This window comes from Pezoporus flaviventris, unplaced genomic scaffold (genome assembly GCF_033815535.1).
Source record: "Pezoporus flaviventris isolate CSIRO_AGI_PZ_B2104156 unplaced genomic scaffold, CSIRO_AGI_Pfla_v1 ptg000007l, whole genome shotgun sequence".
Classification (NCBI taxonomy): domain Eukaryota; kingdom Metazoa; phylum Chordata; class Aves; order Psittaciformes; family Psittacidae; genus Pezoporus; species Pezoporus flaviventris.
Window position 1 is genome coordinate 59,644,168 of NW_026892555.1, and position 14,058 is coordinate 59,658,225.

Here is a 14,058-nt window from a genome sequence, read left to right on the forward strand (position 1 = left end):
GGCAGTGTCTCCTAGCCTCTGGATTCAGGCTCAGTATTTGGGGAGAAAAGGGAGATAGAAGATAGCTGGAAACTATGTTTAGAGAAATATTTCCTATAACAAAAACAAAACAAAAAGAACCCAAACCCCAACACGACTCAAAAGTGCCCACAGCTACATACCATTCTGCCTGACTACCAGCTCTACTTCGCTATGGAAGCGAGATGAGCCAGAGCAAATAGTTGATGCGCTAAGGTATGCACATGTGGATTGTGCATACTACTGCAGGCACTGCTGTCATTTATAAATGCTGCTTTAATACCAGAAATGTTAGCTGGGAGTCCTGGAAGAAATGTGTTTCTGATCTTTGCGAACAGTAGATTCAGCTTGTATAATCACTGTAGGAATCTCTGCGTCTCAAAGTTGTGTCTACCCCTGAACTGGACCTGTGCTTAAAATGCCGGTGAGTTCCCTTCAGAAAATCACTGGGATTGAGAGATGGGGTTGGAGTTATTGGCAGACCAGCACAAGGAGCTGGCCTGGTGGTAGATGCAGGCCTCAGAAAGCAGCTTACATGGCTTTTTTCCAACTTTCCCTGCTCAGTAGATTTCCTGAGCACAACAGCTGTAAACAGAATGAAAAGGATGAAGACAAAACCACTCCTGAAATTTGAAACAAACTTAGTTCTAGTGAGAGTATTAAGTAACAGAAAAAGGTCATTCATTTGGCAAAATAAAAGAGAGCTGTGAGTTTTCACTTATTTTACTGCGCAATATTAGCCCATAATTTAAGATAGCACACGGCTCACTTAAACAGCCTACCCCAGTTCCATCTTGTTGAAGAATACAATTCGTTTTCTGCTCCTCTAGGGTGATATCATTTTATATGAAGAAAAAAGTTAGCTCAGATGGCAGTTATATGTTTCGGAAGCACCTTCTAATCAGGGATTGGTGATTCATTATTAGCTTCAGCAGGCGATCCATCTGACATGTAAGGGGAAAAAATTAGCAGCTGTCACTGCATGATGAGTTAATTTCCTGATAGGCCTGACACTGAAAAGCCATTTGGAGACATGGAGATGGCTGATGAGAAAACCTGGTGCTGGTTTATAATTGGAGAGAAAGAAAGGGCAGAGAGAGAGAGGGAGATGGGGGAGGGACTGAGGCTAATCTACAAGTGGGGATGGATGTTTGTGTATTTACTAAATAGACTGCTTCACCATAATCCGCATTACCGCGCACACACACCTCGGCGGTTAAGTAATAAGGACCGGGGCCTTTCATTTTCCTTCTGCTGAGTGTCATTATTTCTAGTCATTTGTAATTAGTACTCCAGACGGTTTTACTCTTACTCCAGCCTGGGAGAGCGGTGTACAAGCACGCGATTGGGTTATCTTGCGGTGACATTGAAACCTGACATTTTAGTGGAAAGGGGAGAAAATGACGCTATCCCTTTAATGGTTCCCCCTGCAATTTTCTTAATTGCAGCTTGAGATTTCAATCAATCATACAAAAATAAACTTATCTGAAACAAATATTGCTAAAACTTCCAAGGGCGCTGTTGCAAATGATGAAAGGGTATTCAAAGAAATCTCTTGTATGGTATGAGGAAATGTGCTCTTCAAAATATATAAGCACATGCCTGTCTGTTTAGGCTTTGTAAGCATGGTAAGTAAAGCTATGGGGGAAATAGGCATGCAAGACCAAATGCAGTTCAGTGTGAAATCTGCTGCCTTGGGTCTGTAATAGGGACAGCAACACAGAGTCCTTTATACGTATTAAATAAAGCTAATAGAGAGCCCTTGGTTAGAGACTAACTAATTTCGCACGTGGCTGTCTCTGCCAGGTACTTCCTTAAAGGGTTACTTGGTTTCAGCTATTTAAATAAGGTATTTAATATGACCAACAAAGGAGGCCAGGCTTTTCTTTAACTGGAAAAACAAACAGACAAACAAACAAAACCGAGCACAGTGAATAAAACTTTTATTTTTGAAAATGGTAGAATATGATGGGATTTTCACCATTATCAGAAAGTAATTTTTGATTGGGAAGAGAATATACCAGTGGCCTCCAAAAACGCTATTTATACAAAAGCAGCTTTGCCCTTTTTCTATTAGGTTGTTCTTAAACAACGGTCAAGGATTTGGGATCAGTGTTGGAGGATCCAGGTAGGTCCAGCATGTTTTGTGCAATCAAAATGTGATAGATGGCCACTACACAAGCTAAGATTATGTCCTGCAATGTAACAGGACATCTGGCCTTGTCTAAGACATATTCCTGTCCTCTAGCAGCAATACATTTATCAAGGCTACTTAGAATGATCAGTTTTAACACATAGCCCTGTCCTGGAGGTCATCATTAGCAGAGAACCATCGGGTTCTGGGTGATTTTGATTAGTAAGAATAGCAAACACCTGGGCAGCAATAGCTTAATTCTGGGGTGGCTTTTCTACCACATTCCTCCAACCTCTGTTCACTCTTCCTGCTTTGAATCTTCATTCCTTATTGCAGCTGGTTCAACTTCTGGGAGGTCCTGCACACAGCTGTCACCAGTTTGTCATGTTTGGGAGTGACCCACCTGGATATGGTGGGGACAGAGGAAGGGGTTTGTTACCTCCACTAGATTGCATCCCTTGTTATGCAAGTAGCCATGAGCTTCAAGTTCTGTGAAGTGATCAACAGAAAGGTTTTGAAAGTCATCCAGCTCCCTGGGAGGACCGGTTGGGTAAGTTAAGTGTCACCAGGGGACATCCTATCAAAGGAGAAGAAAAGATTGAGCAAATCCAAGGGTAGGAGGCAGAGCCTTTGACAGGTGGCTAGGAACTGAGCTTGATAAGGAGCTCCTGAAAACAGAAATAGGACTGAGTTACCAGGAACTGAAAGCGATGGTTGCTCACACATAACAAAGCCACACACACAAGAGCTGAGAGCAGACAACACATGAAGACAAAACCTGCCTTTCCAGCACAACCCAAATCCAGCTCCTTTTGTCTTTCCCTTCTCCCATCCCTCTCCACCAAATCATAGGGCACAGACAGGCAATTTGGCAGCTGCATTCAGCCGACCCTGGTGTGCTTGTCCCTGATGCAGGACAGCGGCTGGTTTGAATGCCCATAACAAGTGCAGCACTGCAGGTAGCCCCAGGTCAGAAATGGGCTTCTGATACCTCCAGATTCCCTCTAGAGGAGGCACATGTCTCATCTAGGTAGGACAGAGGGCCACCAGGGGAAGGAAAGGACTTGTTTCTGCTGCAGGTGAGGTCTTTGCTAGTGGATGTCTTATGCCAAGGGAGTTTCATGACTTTCTCCCAAATCAAATCCTGCTAAGCTTCTTCAATCTGCCAATGTGTTCCTCTGTCACTGGGGGTGTAGAACAGGTTTGTGTTTTCTGCTCAGCATATGGTGGTGACTGCTGGTGTTTGGTGACTGTGAAATCCAGATGCCCAGCTCCAGGAGGATTTTTCCCTTGCTAGGGACATCTGGCCATCCTCTCGGCCTTGCTCTTTCTTCTCCTCATTTTGCTCGCAGTCTGTAAGCCTTGCCTATGAATTTGCAGAACAGATCATTCAACTGATTTACTCTTTAATTCAAGGTTAAGAAGAAGTCAGCAAAAGGAAGCCTGGGGTTGTGTTTGCATCTGAGGACCCAGATAGAGATGTGTATGTCCCAAGCCCACTGCCTGCTCTTGCCAAGGCAGCAGAGGGGCTGAGGCTGCTGTGGCACATTGAACAGAAGGCGATGGCACTGTTGGCTGGCAGCAGTCTGGTGTGGAACACAGGTGAAAGTAAACCTAGAGGGATACATCCAATACACCAGGATGGATGCCTTGCTTTGGCTCAGAGCAGCTAGGCGCTGTCTGGGGTGTTTCTGCTCAGGCTCCTGTCTTAAATCCATATGCGAGCTATGATGATAAATTCAGGGACAGCAGGTACTGCGAGCATTTCAGAGCAAATGGAAGCAGGAATTTTCAGGAGCTACATGTCACTGCAGTAACTGGGAGTTTGGATCCAAGGGAGAAATTCTGAGTGACCTGGGAGAGCCTCTAGGCCCCACTTGACACCTCAGCAGCACAAGTGCAGCTCCTGCCCGAGCAGCACAGCCATGGTTTAGCTGTAGTGTGGGTGTCTGGCTGCACCCCAGTGTCCTTCCCTGCACTCTGCCATGCCACGGGAGGTGTGCTGGATCTCACTCAATACACAGCTTGTCAGTAATGTGTCTTGGTGGTTTAGTGGGTGGCCCCATGCCTGGTTTATTGTGTGCTGTTGAAAGCCTGCCCCAGAAGCCTGCCCATTTTCTAGACATTTCTTCTACTACTTGTCACTCAGGTAACTGAGTGCTTCCCAACCCATCACAGCTTTGTCCCCCTTTGGGCCTGCTAATGTATCATGAGGAAATATTTTTCCTCTTTCACAGATGGGCAGCTACAGAGTATAGAGAAAGTTCTCCAACCACTTGGGGGAACTCCTCTGAGCATTATCTTTCCAAAGCTCTTAGACTTTGGCAAATGGGGAGATATTCCTGGTATGTGAGCGTCATACTGCCCTTTTAATGCTTCATCACGGTCTTTGGTGTCTTCCACTGTGAGTGTGCTCAGCATACCCACAAGCCAGATTCCAGGGGCTGATGTGGACACTGGACTGAAAAGAGGATTTCTTTGTCTGCTCTGCTGTGCCCCATCTTTTCGCCTGCCTCCTGACTGTTCCTGTTGGCTGTGGGGATTTCTGCTCATGATATGCAATAGCCAATTTCCATTTCTGTATATGAAGCAAGGAGCTCATGTGGATATTAAACATACAGGCAACGATACTGCATGGGTTGTCTCTACTGGGTGTAGAGGAGCCCGCATAAAAGGGACAGCTAGGCTTTGAGTGTTCCTGCCGGGGGATCCTTGATTGACCTGCCAGCCCTGGTTGTTCACCAAATGCAGGCACCCAACCATGCAGCAGAGAGCTGACCCATCGGGCAAGTGGCAGCTCATGGGGCCTGTTTTGCCTGCACTGCAAAGGGGATGAGCACAGCTCAGAGCAGTAATAGCTGGTGATGGGGAGTCATCTGCTTGCGCGGTGTACTGCTGGTGTTAATTCAAAGTGAAGGGCCCAGTTCTGTTGTGCCAGACACCAATGTGTGCGCACTGGGAGGCACGTGTGGGAGATCTGTTTTCTTCATCGTCCAAGCAGGTTCCTAAGAAAGCCCTTTTGATAATCAGGCTGAAAGCTTGCTGAAGTGAAAATTAATCCACTTTAAATGCTGTTACAGAAACATACCCATCACAAACCAGAGCTGGGTTTCTGTACTTGCCACCCAATAAATACATGAGGCTCAGTTCTGATGTCAGACCAGCTTTACCTTGTGCATGTCCTCCGACATCTGGTTTTCCAGTTACGAACTGCAGTAATTGTGGTCAATCAGGCTCTACATTCACTAGCCACAGGCCGTTTTATTAATGAATCTACATCCCATCTTCATTTTTTCACAATCTCATCAAATCTCTTCTAGATCCTGTTTACATCGAAATTTGTCTGCAGCACACCTTTATAATGTCATCCGATTTGGAATTCCTGATTCTGCATCAGCTCCTCAGACCAGGTCCTCAGGACACAAAATAACAACATGTTCCTGGAATAAAAGAAAAATGAAAACAGGAGAGCTTTCAACGAAGTGCAAAGAAAAGCCATCGATTTCTAAGTGATACCATCCTTCCATGTTGAGAACAGGCTATGGACAGACAATACTTTCAAACTCTTTTCTGTATGTGTGTGTCTGTCTGTTTAAAGGCTTGAATTCCTGCAGAAGGCAAACAATATAGAAATAGAAAATATCAGGTAGTTTTTTCCTTAGCATTGTACATTTTCTGTTTGGCACATGGGTTTTATGAATATTTGGCTTGACTAGCTAAAGACATGAATGTGACATGATGCAATGTGTTATAAATGCCTCAGATCAAAAGCAGAATGGGGAGAAAAAGCTTTAGAATAGAAGTTTATTAAAAACACATACATACAGTCTATTCTAAACAAACAAAAAAAAAATCACTAATGTTCCCCTGTTGCATCAATGCCAGAACATTATGTTTGCAAATAAGAATTCAGCACTACAAAGACAATGCCCTAGATTAACTAAGATCCCATTTCACAAAACCCTATGGCAATAGTCTGCAACATCAGTCACAGGAGAAGATATAACACAGACGCATTTGTGCCCTCATGCAGCTGAACTGAAACAAAACAAAGAGTGAATTAGGCTGAATATCTTACTGTGTGCAACGTATTGTACAACAAGGCACCTTTGGGAATGTGTCACAGGGTTTGGTAAATTGAAAACAAAATAAACAGATCTATGGGAATAAATAACATCATATTAGATGTCTGCTGCATGTAGACTACATTAGCTTCTAGTCACAACCAGGCGTCGGTTTTCCCACTAGTTTTTCAATGCCTGTGAACAGCAGATGATCTGGAGCCCCTGCAAAGAAATGGGGGCAGGAGCAGAGGGAGGCACTCTCCCACCCTGCATGCCCAGACGGGTGTGCACACCCTCGCTCACACTCTTTCCCTTCCTCTCAGTTCAACATGATTTCAGGCAGATGAGGGACCAGTTTGTCCCTTGCTGCTTTGTATGCATTAAGTCAACATTGCCATTTCTGGACCAGTGCAACGAGTGGAGGCACTTCCCTCACGTGATGGTCTCCCATTGCCGATTGGGTGAGTGCTCTGGTGACCCGCTTTACCTTCAGCCTGGTGTGCACTGCCACCATCACTCCAGGGGCTCCTGCAGGCCCACCAAAAGCACCAGTGAATGGCAGGGTTTGGTGTGGCCAGGAAGAGGGACAAGGTGCATAGGGCACCTGGTCCTGACGCAGCCACAAAACGCAGAGGGAGCTGTGGAGAGTCGGGTGAGGCAGGTATTTCACTGCGTCCTGTCTCTAACTACAGAAAAGTTTAGTTGATGTTTTGAAAATGTTTTTTTATTGCTAAGCCATATGGGGCCAACGTCTGCTTCCAAGTACGTGGGTGAAACCCCACTGATTTCAGTGCGATCGCTTACATGAACCGAACTTAAAAGATCAGGCCATATTTATCTCAGCAAAAGTTCAAGCTAATTCATTTTCTCTCCTGTTCTCTCTCTCTCTCTCTGTATTTTGCTTAGCTGAGCTGAGCTAAAGGAGCGCATGTCTTGGAGATAGCTTTTTAAATATAAAATTTGCTTTATAACCCCAGAGCAATATGTCATTCCACAATTGCGAAAAATGTACTCTTCCCAAAGAATATCCTTCTGAAGCAAACATTGGCTTTATCCTGTCTGAGATCTAAGCACCAGCCTTTGAATTCATGTATATCAGAAAAAAGGCATAGAACCGCAATAGAGCAAAACGATGGCCTCCAAATTGTCATTATTCCAGTGAAAAGTCTATTTCTTCCCTCTAAGTAGCCGCTATGGGCCTTGAGATGAAATGCAAACATAACAAAGGACACAGAGGAAAAATGATATTTTAGTAACTTTTTTGTCTGAACACTCTCAGGAGATGAAGAAGTTTGATGAAGAAGTCAGGGAAAATTTTAACATTCAGGTAACTGATATTCTTGACTCTGCTGACTAAACTCCTTACGGCTTAAGTGGCAAGCAGCTCCCGCTTTGCTCTCCGCAGATGGGAGCTCAGATCCACCAGTGGCCCTTTCCCAGGGAGCAGGGAACACTGCAAGGCCCTGCTGGGCTGTGGTCAGCTAACATCCTTGTCACTTTTATTTCCTCCCATCTCCACTTGTAAGAGGCAGTTTGAAGGATACTGCTTTTCAAGTGCTGTCTATAGATGTTCAGGCAGCTGGGTTTTGTTATCCAACTTTTGAAAGGTATTTCTCATGAGAAGGACCATCAGAGAGGGTCCTCTTTTGGCCAGCCTTGGAGTCACTCATTCCCTCTTTCACACACATCTGAAGTTCCCCCCTACTCATAAACTGGAGGGCATGTATTTGACCTTATCTGCAGATCAATATGTTCCCCTTTGGGTTCCTGAATGAACTCAGGCATTTTTAATTTGATTTCTCTATTCCCATAGACACAACAAGATGAGAGAAGGATGAAGCTGACAGCTCTCATAATCAGTGCTCATTTTCTTTCGCTGGTGTGTCAGAATTATATTTCCATATTTCCTTCCATTAGTATTTTACCTGCAGTCTCCAAAGGCTCATGCTGGTGTGGTGAATTAGGACTCCTGACATGCCACCGAGACACACCACTGTCTCAGTGACAGTGCATGAGCACACGCATAGAGCAGCAGCACACAGGTGGCTGTGCGACACAAGCCCCTCCACGGTCTCTCTGCTCCTTTATACCAGCCTCAGTGAAGGTGGTGTAATGTGAGTACCCTCATGGTATGGAAGATGTATTTCAAAAGCCTCCTGACACCAGAAACTCCTCTCGTGTCTTCAGGATAACACTACTAACACTGACTGAATGTAAAGACCTTGATGGCTGCATGCTGTCCCCATCTCAGGATGAAGACCCTAAAGTATTCTGTGCAGTGAGTCAGGACGTAACGGTTTCAAAAGAGCTTACAAGACTTAAGAGCCTAAATAGTATTTATTAAAAGTGGCATTGTCACTTGAGAGCTAAAGCCCTACTGAGTGTTTCCACACCAACCAAGCTAAAGCTGGATCTGACAAACTTACCTCAGGCCAACAGGGTCCAACAACCCTGAAGGTCGATCACCTACATTTCAACAGATGAATGAAAAAGCATTTACCTGCAGGAGGGATATTATTTGGGATGCTCTTGGCCTTTGATTTCATATGAGCAATTTGCAAATGGACAGGAGAAACTGCTTTCAGATTTCAGTACCAGTGCCAAAGAATTTATCCCTCCCCAAACCATGTGAAAAGTAAATATTCATAAAACTCCTGTGTGTGAAGGCAGCAGAGAGTATTCAAATGTGTCTGGAAGGAATCTCTTTCATTTTCCTCAGGTACAAATAAAGCACCCCCCATCCCCTAGCTCCCTCTAGCTCTCCTTTTAAATCTCTTTTTCATGTCTCACTTTTTACTGCTAATCATTTTTCCCCTTTGCTAATGATGCTAACCTTAGAGCCTGCTGCAAACTGACTTGTTTCATGTCAACCTCTCTCTATTGCCCACTTTTGTTAAGTCACAAAGCAGGTTTCAGTCTATTCAACATCAGCTATTTCTCTGACTTGAATATTACAGTTGCCTATTTCAAAGGCATCTCCAAGCCCACAGTATTTCTGCACAGATACCTCTGTTATTGTCTGTCATCGGGATGTGCTGGCTCCTCTCCTGCCTCTCCCCCCAGCCTCTTCCTTCCTACGTATGTGGCAAAGTCTCTCTCTGCTCTAATAGCTCTCCTGAGAGCAGGGTGAAGCAGGTCTTTACGGAGGCCTGTTAATTTTAAAGGACAAGCTTTATATATTAACACCCCTGTGGCAGAATGCTCCCCACGCAGCAGACTGTATCCCCACCATTTACCCAGAATTAAAGAACACAAGGACCAAACCTGTTCCCCATCAGGATCCTCTGGATGATGCCAACACCAATTCCCACCTACCTCCAGCTTCAGCGAGCATCCCCGTGCAGGGTCAAAGCCACAGAGTGACACAGAAGGGAGCAGAGAGCAGCGGGGTTGCCAGAGACCCATTGACTGGCTTTGTTGACCCATGAGGTGTCGGCAGCAAGGGGAGCTGATGGAGTAGATCTGCTTGTTTAAAGGAGCCTGTGTTACAGCCTTACATCCCTTCCAAAGCCAGTTTTCTCCCAGATGCTGGATTCTGAGGGAGGTGGTTTTATTGTCTGCAAGGCCATTGTCCTACATACTTTATTTTTTTCCATGTGGTTTGTCAGAAGCCACAGAGATTTAATTGTGGGTGTAGCAACGTTTGAACTTGCTGGGTGACTGAGACCTTTTTGGTGGCTTGGAGTAACCATGAGGAGGTTTTTCTCTGCAGATAAAAGATTGTGAAACAGTAACTATTTAGCATAAATTGTGTCTTTTGGCTCACTAATCACCTCTCATTTCAAAACACGCAGGTCTTATTTACTCCAGCACGCCTCCATTGGGCTGTGACATTGGTGTGGTCTCCTACACCCCTCATCAGGCTGAGCAAATCCTTTGGAAAGGCTGACCTCTTAAACTGAAATCAAACAGTTGAGGCTTGCAATGGGGACACCTTTCATTCTCTCTGAGGCAGCCCTTCCCTTTATCACACATCCCATCCCCCACGCTTCCCTCCCCAAAAGAGTGATAGGGAAAAATTAAGAAGGAAGGAAGGAAGGAAGGAAGGAAAGAAGCAAGTCTGGTTGGTGCAAAGGGAGAATTTGAAGTTATTGCTAATGTTAGCATTTCCCCTTGGCTTGTTTTTTCACCCTGCTTCCCTGGCACACAGGTAAAATAACAAAATAAATCCCAGAAAGGGCTTTCTGCCAGGCTGCCTTTGGAAGTTTGCTTAAGTGGCCTTAAGTAAGATAATATGGAAGGAGTGTGAAAAGAGGAGACTTTGTCTTTTCACATTAGCAGCAGCCCTGTTCAAGTGGCAGTATCTATGAAAATGCTGTTCAGCCTTTAATGAGACTACAGTGTGTTAGTGTACCAGTCTAATTAATCCCATATTTTCACACAGCATAATTACTGAGCTGGAGCTGAATTATTTGGCTACTGGAGGTGGAGCAGTGCCTGCACTGTCCTCTGTCTCTGCTCCTCACAATTTATTATGCTATACAGCAAGACACCATTGAAACCTCCTAGTATAGGACTATCTGTCATCTCTACATTATCAGTAAAATACACCACCTTCCATACTGTGCTACAAGGGCTTTAGCAAATTGCTATTTTTATGGGATATGATAAAGGAAATGCTACCTTATGTTCAAATTTTTAACTGTCTCGTGTATGGAATATACAGTCGTGCTTCGTGCATGCTGGTTCAGAGAGGCCTCATTTGCATTGCCACAACCAGGGTGGTTTTCACCCTGCTACTTCACTCCCATTCAGTCCTCTTCTTTCTTTTCATAATCTTTTTTTATTTTATTTGTATTTTTATTTTCCTTTATCTTTTTTCTTTTTTTTTCACTTTTCTGTCTTTCCCTCTTTCACTTTTCTTTCTCTTTCTTCCTTTCTTGCTTGCTTGCTTTGTCTTTCTGTCTTTCTTTCTGTCTCTCTCTCTTGCTTTGCTTTTCTTTCTTTTCTTTCTCTCCCTCACCCCCTCTACATCTCTCCCCACACTCCTTTAGCAAACCGGTCACCCCTACACTACTATAATCTCCATCTTTCCTGGATTTAAGCTTTTTCATCTCTTAAAGTGCTTTCTCTCCCACCCCTCCTAGTTTGTGTTATTCCTTGAAACATATTTTTTGCACATTATTATTCACCTCTGATATATGATCTTGCCATTTTGGAACTGGTAGAGCCCCCCACCCCCTTCCTTCCCTTAGGAGTTTAGGGAGATTTGTGGTTTAAACATTTGCTCACTTGCTAGTGTTTTTGTGACTGGTTTAATAGTATCTTTTTAGTGGAAGGCCAAACACCACATTAACTATATGGAACTGTTTTAAAATTTTTCTTTTCAACAAAAAAGTAAAAAAAAAATATAAGAAAAAAAGAGGGTTATACCCTGTAAATTTTAAAACCAGCCTTAACGGTACATAAGGCTATTTTGTTATTGTGTATGGTTTCCATACAAGCGCTGTGAGATATATGGATGTATGTATACCAGGCAAAGTGAGATCTCAAAATAAAGAAAACCACATGCTTAATAGCACAAGCGGGAGAATTACTTCCCCAAGTTTTTACCCAAATAGCGGCCCCGAGACTTGAGCTCTCTTCTACACAATCCTAAATCTAAGCTATTCAAGGAGCAATAACGTGAATTTCATTACACCTTTGCTGATACAGAGATTGAGTATTGGATCTGACACTCCGAAGCTCTTCCATATGTGTGCATGGGAACCCATACAGCTTGCACTGCCCCCCAAATTAGTGATGCCACGAGGGGTCTTTTATCAATCATCCTGGGGCAGCTGAAAGTAGCCCAAGCTCAAGGCTTAAGCAAGGTTAAATGTTAACAAAGTACAGCTTTCAGTCTTTGCAGGCCTGGTCAGATTAGCAGTGGGGTGGCATAGCTTCTGTGGGGTCAGTCTTTGGAGGCTTGTTGTGATGGAAGCCTGCAGAGCTGTGGCTGCTGACCCCCATGTGAAGCACAGAAAGCACACATGTGTGCAAGGTTAGCAGCTGCAGAAAGATGGGGAGGTCTCTGCACCGGGATGTGGTTCATGCAGGTTCATTCGCTGCTGCATGGACTATGCTGACAAAGTTTATGGAAGAATCAGGGTGCTTTTAACAGGGCTGTGAAGGGAAAGTTCAAAGTGAATGAGCAAGGAATAGCTCTGTGAGAGCAACAGGATATTGCTAAAGCCTGGCCTTCACTGCCTCTGGCACCTCTGGAGAGTTGCCTGGATGAGAGTAAGGCTAGAGCAGCATCCATGGGTCCATGTGGAGCCTGGCTGGGTGTTGTGTGAAGATACAGACCACTACAAGCTGCAGCCACCGCTTGCTCTCAGGCCATTTACTTCATAAATGGGGACCAAGGTTTTCAGGAAAACAGCATTAGGCTGGCTCTGGTTGTGGCAATTCAGAGGGGGCTATGCACATTAAACCTGAGAGGCCTTACGGGTGTCTCATTTTCCAAAACTGAAACAGTCAAATCACTTGAAGGTGTCTCAGGCTGTCAGCTCTTCCATGTGGCACCCAGAATCACTGGCTACTTCTTAAAATCATGTCTGCACATGGTCTGTAACATATCAGCTCTTCTGTGTAAACACGCGATGAAGTTTCCTCCCTGCCCTTGCACCCCTGGTTTTTGCTGTAAGACTGTTTCCCCATTACTCTTCATATCTGTCAGGATGCCTTATCCTGTGAGCTGTCTCTTCTCGGGTATTTTCAGAGCTCTCCTCATTCCACTTCTCAATTCCGTCTGCTCCTTAGGCTCCGTAGGCTGAGCTTTAAACCTTCCTCCATCACCCACTGCTGCCCTGACTCTCCATTTGTCTTTTTTGAACCTGTGCACCCATCCAAGTCCTAAAGCCGGCCTGCTACAATCTTTATATTGCAGCTTTGTAAAAAAGCACTTTGAGTTAGTCCTGATCTGTTGTGCTCTGGTGGCCAGCTGTAAACCACTAACACGGACCTGCCGTGCTCACAGAGGTACTCGGTTCTTTCCCTGAGCTCGGAGCAGAGGCCTCTCAGGATGTGGCATTTCAAAACCATGAGGTGGCACTTCAGGGCCAGCACTGGCTGCTCATGCCAACCACGGCGGGTTGTTAAACTGCTTGGCTGGGCTGGAAGCTCAGAGACATGAAAACACTTCTTCTGCAGCTCCACTGAGAGCAGTGCCAGGCGTGCAGGAGGTGCATTTTGACTGTTTCCAACGGCCTCCCCACTGCTGCCAGCTCCTTGGTACTCACAGAGACCAGTCCTGTGCAAAGTGGGTCACCTTGCTGCCTTTTTTTAACTCCATCTCTTTCTGTAACGTTTTCTTCCTCTGTTTCCACCCTTGCTGTGTTTACAAGGTGGATTGGGAAGCACCAGGCGCAGGAATTGGTACTTACAGCTGTGGAGCTCACACAAACTCAAGTGACAGATGTTACATCGAGGATGGAAAGAGCACATTGCCGATACTCGAGTCTATCTTCACCTGGTTAGGATGCTCCGATTAACTGCTCATAGCAGTGCTGCCTAGGTCATGGGACAGCAGCTGGTGCCTGTGCTAAGGCTACCAGTGAAGATCCATGTTGTGATGGTTTATTTGTGACAAGAACTCCTATGAGCAGCTCCTGTGGAGCAAATGGGTAGCAACAAAACAGTAATAGCTTATTTCTGCATCCTGTATGCGATCTTTCGACTGTAGGCTGAGCTACACAAGAGGATTCAGTCCTTATTCTGGACATGTGTGTGCTTCTCAGTGGTTTCCATCAGTGGTTTTGCATGCCACGTCCACCCTCTGTGCCAGGGTCACAGAGCTCATGAGTGCCTCTGCAAGTTATCCAATGCTCAAGAACTTTGAAAGAAACAGCTGGGATTTAA

General features: G+C 44.9%; 1 long non-coding RNA gene across 1 annotated transcript; it reads right to left on the minus strand.

Annotated features, from left to right (window-relative positions):
- Positions 1-2,149: 2,149 nt before the first annotated feature.
- Positions 2,150-12,951, minus strand: LOC133267019 (uncharacterized). The gene is made up of 3 exons (XR_009742606.1): positions 12,546-12,951; positions 5,323-5,592; positions 2,150-2,820 (listed from the first exon to the last, which is right to left on the minus strand). It is a non-coding gene; the product is annotated as an uncharacterized LOC133267019 (long non-coding RNA).
- Between the last annotated feature and the right edge of the window lie 1,107 nt (positions 12,952-14,058).